This window comes from Lepisosteus platostomus, chromosome 5, assembly GCF_059453375.1.
Source record: "Lepisosteus platostomus isolate fLepPlt1 chromosome 5, fLepPlt1.hap1, whole genome shotgun sequence".
NCBI lineage: Eukaryota > Metazoa > Chordata > Actinopteri > Semionotiformes > Lepisosteidae > Lepisosteus > Lepisosteus platostomus.
The window spans coordinates 67,190,663-67,195,662 of NC_142615.1; the positions used below are offsets into that span (position 1 = coordinate 67,190,663).

Below are 5,000 nucleotides of genomic sequence, written 5' to 3' on the forward strand. Positions count from 1 at the left end.
TGCTTTTTTTCCCTTGCGTTTTTCTCTTCTTCCCACGTTCTCTCTCTTCACTGCCTTCGTCCCCGCTCTATTTCACTTCAGCCTTTCACTCTTGCTTCCTTCCAATGAGGATGGAGCTGCGGGAGAAAGGGCGCTATAGAGGATCGCTGTGGAGAGCTGCTGCTGTGCTTTGACATCTGAGCTCTGTGGAAAACGATCTCAATACAATTCTGAAAAACGCGACTCTCCGAACGCCAGCCGAACAAGTCTCCACAGCCGAAGCGCTGTGTCTCTTTTCAGCTGGCGATAAACCTTTCCTCGATCCTTTGCGGACTTGTAAAACTGTTCCTGATCAGAATAAAAAACGCTCACGCTAATACACAAGCACCCGTGTCTCGCCAAAGCTGACAAATAAACAGACGGACAAGCCGCACTGCACGTGTGAACAGGGGAATGAGCGAGCGAGCGGGGATAGGGCGCCTCCTGCGCTTAAAAGCTTACAGCACCTGGTACTCCCAGGCGGTCTCCCATCCAAGTACTAACCAGGCCCATCCCTGTTTAGCTTCCGAGATCAGACGAGATCAGGCGTGCTCAAGGGGGTGTGGCCGTAAGCGAGAGCAAGGCTCGCTGGCACCCTTCTTATTGAGAGGACAGCTCCGTCACCTCTTTTACGTCACTGCTCTATTTCCCTTGCGTTTTTCTCTTCTTCCCACGTTCTCTCTCTTCACTGCCTTCGTCCCCACTCTATTTCACTTCAGCCTTTCACTCTTGCTTCCTTCCAATGAGGACGGAGCTGCGGGAGAAAGGGCGCTATAGAGGATCGCTGTGGAGAGCTGCTGCTGTGCTTTGACATCTGAGCTCTGTGGAAAACGATCTCAATACAATTCTGAAAAACGCGACTCTCCGAACGCCAGCCGAACAAGTCTCCACAGCCGAAGCGCTGTGTCTCTTTTCAGCTGGCGATAAACCTTTCCTCGATCCTTTGCGGACTTGTTAAACTGTTCCTGATCAGAATAAAAAACGCTCACGCTAATACACAAGCACCCGTGTCTCGCCAAAGCTGACAAATAAACAGACGGACAAGCCGCACTGCACGTATGAACAGGGGAATGAGCGAGCGAGCGGGGATTATGCGCCTCCTGCGCTTAAAAGCTTACAGCACCTGGTATTCCCAGGCGGTCCCCCGTCCAAGTACTAACCAAGCCCATCCCTGTTTAGCTTCCGAGATCAGGCGTGCTCAAGGGGGTGTGGCCATAAGCGAGAGCAAGGCTCGCTGGCACCCTTCTTATTGAGAGGACAGCTCCGTCACCTCTTTTACGACGCTACTTTTTTTCCCTTGCGTTTTTCTCTTCTTCCCACGTTCTCTCTCTTCACTGCCTTCGTCCCCGCTCTATTTCACTTCAGCCTTTCACTCTTGCTTCCTTCCAATGAGGACGGAGCTGCGGGAGAAAGGGCGCTATAGAGGATAGCTGTGGAGAGCTGCTGCTGTGCTTTGACATCTGAGCTCTGTGGAAAACGATCTCAAAACAATTCTGAAAAACGCGACTCTCCGAACGCCAGCCGAACAAGTCTCCACAGCCGAAGCGCTGTGTCTCTTTTCAGCTGGCGATAAACCTTTCCTCGATCCTTTGCGGACTTGTAAAACTGTTCCTGATCAGAATAAAAAACGCTCACGCTAATACACAAGCACCCGTGTCTCGCCAAAGCTGACAAATAAACAGACGGACAAGCCGCACTGCACGTGTGAACAGGGGAATGAGCGAGCGAGCGGGGATAGGGCGCCTCCTGCGCTTAAAAGCTTACAGCACCTGGTATTCCCAGGCGGTCTCCCATCCAAGTACTAACCAGGCCCATCCCTGTTTAGCTTCCGAGATCAGATGAGATCAGGCGTGCTCAAGGGGATGTGGCCGTAAGTGAGAGCAAGGCTCGCTGGCACCCTTCTTATTGAGAGGACAGCTCCGTCACCTCTTTTACGACGCTGCTTTTTTTCCCTTGCGTTTTTCTCTTCTTCCCACGTTCTCTCTCTTCACTGCCTTCGTCCCCGCTCTATTTCACTTCAGCCTTTCACTCTTGCTTCCTTCCAATGAGGACGGAGCTGCGGGAGAAAGGGCGCTATAGAGGATCGCTGTGGAGAGCTGCTGCTGTGCTTTGACATCTGAGCTCTGTGGAAAACGATCTCAATACAATTCTGAAAAACGCGACTCTCCGAACGCCAGCCGAACAAGTCTCCACAGCCGAAGCGCTGTGTCTCTTTTCAGCTGGCGATAAACCTTTCCTCGATCCTTTGCGGACTTGTAAAACTGTTCCTGATCAGAATAAAAAACGCTCACGCTAATACACAAGCACCCGTGTCTCGCCAAAGCTGACAAATAAACAGACGGACAAGCCGCACTGCACGTGTGAACAGGGGAATGAGCGAGCGAGCGGGGATAGGGCGCCTCCTGCGCTTAAAAGCTTACAGCACCTGGTATTCCCAGGCGGTCTCCCATCCAAGTACTAACCAGGCCCATACCTGTTTAGCTTCCGAGATCAGACGAGATCAGGCGTGCTCAAGGTGGTGTGGCCGTAAGCGAGAGCAAGGCTCGCTGGCACCCTTCTTATTGAGAGGACAGCTCCGTCACCTCTTTTACGACGCTGCTTTTTTTCCCTTGCGTTTTTCTCTTCTTCCCACGTTCTCTCTCTTCACTGCCTTCGTCCCCGCTCTATTTCACTTCAGCCTTTCACTCTTGCTTCCTTCCAATGAGGACGGAGCTGCGGGAGAAAGGGCGCTATAGAGGATCGCTGTGGAGAGCTGCTGCTGTGCTTTGACATCTGAGCTCTGATGAAAACTATCTCAATACAATTCTGAAAAACGCGACTCTCCGAACGCCAGCCGAACAAGTCTCCACAGCCGAAGCGCTGTGTCTCTTTTCAGCTGGCGATAAACCTTTCCTCGATCCTTTGCGGACTTGTTAAACTGTTCCTGATCAGAATAAAAAACGCTCACGCTAATACACAAGCACCCGTGTCTCGCTAAAGCTGACAAATAAACAGACGGACAAGCCGCACTGCACGTGTGAACAGGGGAATGAGCGAGCGGGGATAGGGCGCCTCCTGCGCTTAAAAGCTTACAGCACCTGGTATTCCCAGGCGGTCTCCCATCCAAGTACTAACCAGGCCCATCCCTGTTTAGCTTCCAAGATCAGACGAGATCAGGCGTGCTCAAGGGGGTGTGGCCGTAAGCGAGAGCAAGGCTCGCTGGCACCCTTCTTATTGAGAGGACAGCTCCGTCACCTCTTTTACGACGCTGCTTTTTTTCCCTTGCGTTTTTCTCTTCTTCCCACGTTCTCTCTCTTCACTGCCTTCATCCACGCTCTATTTCACTTCAGCCTTTCACTCTTGCTTCCTTCCAATGAGGACGGAGCTGCGGGAGAAAGGGCGCTATAGAGGATCGCTGTGGAGAGCTGCTGCTGTGCTTTGACATCTGAGCTCTGTGGAAAACGATCTCAATACAATTCTGAAAAACGCGACTCTCCGAACGCCAGCCGAACAAGTCTCCACAGCCGAAGCGCTGTGTCTCTTTTCAGCTGGCGATAAACCTTTCCTCGATCCTTTGCGGACTTGTAAAACTGTTCATGATCAGAATAAAAAACGCTCACGCTAATACACAAGCACCCGCGTCTCGCCAAAGCTGACAAATAAACAGACGGACAAGCCGCACTGCACGTGTGAACAGGGGAATGAGCGAGCGAGCGGGGATAGGGCGCCTCCTGCGCTTAAAAGCTTACAGCACCTGGTATTCCCAGGCGGTCTCCCATCCAAGTACTAACCAGGCCCATCCCTGTTTAGCTTCCGAGATCAGACGAGATCAGGCGTGCTCAAGGGGTTGTGGCCATAAGCGAGAGCAAGGCTCGCTGGCACCCTTCTTATTGAGAGGACAGCTCCGTCACCTCTTTTACGACGCTGCTCTTTTTCCCTTGCGTTTTTCTCTTCTTCCCACGTTCTCTCTCTTCACTGCCTTCGTCCCCGCTCTATTTCACTTCAGCCTTTCACTCTTGCTTCCTTCCAATGAGGACAGAGCTGCGGGAGAAAGGGCGCTATAGAGGATCGCTGTGGAGAGCTGCTGCTGTGCATTGACATCTGAGCTCTGTGGAAAACGATCTCAATACAATTCTGAAAAACGCGACCCTCCGAACGCCAGCCGAACAAGTCTCCACAGCCGAAGCGCTGTGTCTCTTTTCAGCTGGCGATAAACCTTTCCTCGATCCTTTGCGGACTTGTTAAACTGTTCATGATCAGAATAAAAAACGCTCACGCTAATACACAAGCACCCGCATCTCGCCAACGCTGACAAATAAACAGACGGACAAGCCGCACTGCACGTGTGAACAGGGGAATGAGCGAGCGAGCGGGGATAGGGCGCCTCCTGCGCTTAAAAGCTTACAGCACCTGGTATTCCCAGGCGGTCTCCCATCCAAGTACTAACCAGGCCCATCCCTGTTTAGCTTCCGAGATCAGACGAGATCAGGCATGCTCAAGGTGGTGTGACCGTAAGCGAGAGCAAGGCTCGCTGGCACCCTTCTTATTGAGAGGACAGCTCCGTCACCTCTTTTACGACGCTGCTTTTTTTCCCTTGCGTTTTTCTCTTCTTCCCACGTTCTCTCTCTTCACTGCCTTCGTCCCCGCTCTATTTCACTTCAGCCTTTCACTCTTGCTTCCTTCCAATGAGGACGGAGCTGCGGGAGAAAGGGCGCTATAGAGGATCGCTGTGGAGAGCTGCTGCTGTGCTTTGACATCTGAGCTCTGTGGAAAACGATCTCAATACAATTCTGAAAAACGCGACTCTCCGAACGCCAGCCGAACAAGTCTCCACAGCCGAAGCGCTGTGTCTCTTTTCAGCTGGCGATAAACCTTTCCTCGATCCTTTGCGGACTTGTAAAACTGTTCCTGATCAGAATAAAAAACGCTCACGCTAATACACAAGCAACCGTGTCTCGCCAAAGCTGACAAATAAACAGACGGACAAGCTGCACTGCACGTGT

General features: G+C 52.0%; 3 non-coding genes and 4 pseudogenes across 3 annotated transcripts; all 7 read right to left on the reverse strand.

Moving 5' to 3' along the window:
* Window positions 1–473: 473 nt before the first annotated feature.
* On the reverse strand, window positions 474–592 carry LOC148671729 (5S ribosomal RNA). The gene has a single exon (XR_015938150.1). It is a non-coding gene; the product is annotated as a 5S ribosomal RNA (ribosomal RNA).
* A 537-nt stretch (window positions 593–1,129) lies between these two features.
* Window positions 1,130–1,238, reverse strand: LOC148671730 (5S ribosomal RNA; annotated as a pseudogene).
* Window positions 1,239–1,775: 537 nt separating this feature from the next.
* LOC148671731 (5S ribosomal RNA) lies at window positions 1,776–1,894 on the reverse strand (annotated as a pseudogene).
* A 537-nt stretch (window positions 1,895–2,431) lies between these two features.
* LOC148671732 (5S ribosomal RNA) lies at window positions 2,432–2,550 on the reverse strand. The gene has a single exon (XR_015938601.1). It is a non-coding gene; the product is annotated as a 5S ribosomal RNA (ribosomal RNA).
* Window positions 2,551–3,083: 533 nt separating this feature from the next.
* On the reverse strand, window positions 3,084–3,202 carry LOC148671733 (5S ribosomal RNA; annotated as a pseudogene).
* Window positions 3,203–3,739: 537 nt separating this feature from the next.
* LOC148671734 (5S ribosomal RNA) lies at window positions 3,740–3,858 on the reverse strand (annotated as a pseudogene).
* A 537-nt stretch (window positions 3,859–4,395) lies between these two features.
* On the reverse strand, window positions 4,396–4,514 carry LOC148671735 (5S ribosomal RNA). Its single transcript, XR_015938433.1, has one exon. It is a non-coding gene; the product is annotated as a 5S ribosomal RNA (ribosomal RNA).
* Between the last annotated feature and the right edge of the window lie 486 nt (window positions 4,515–5,000).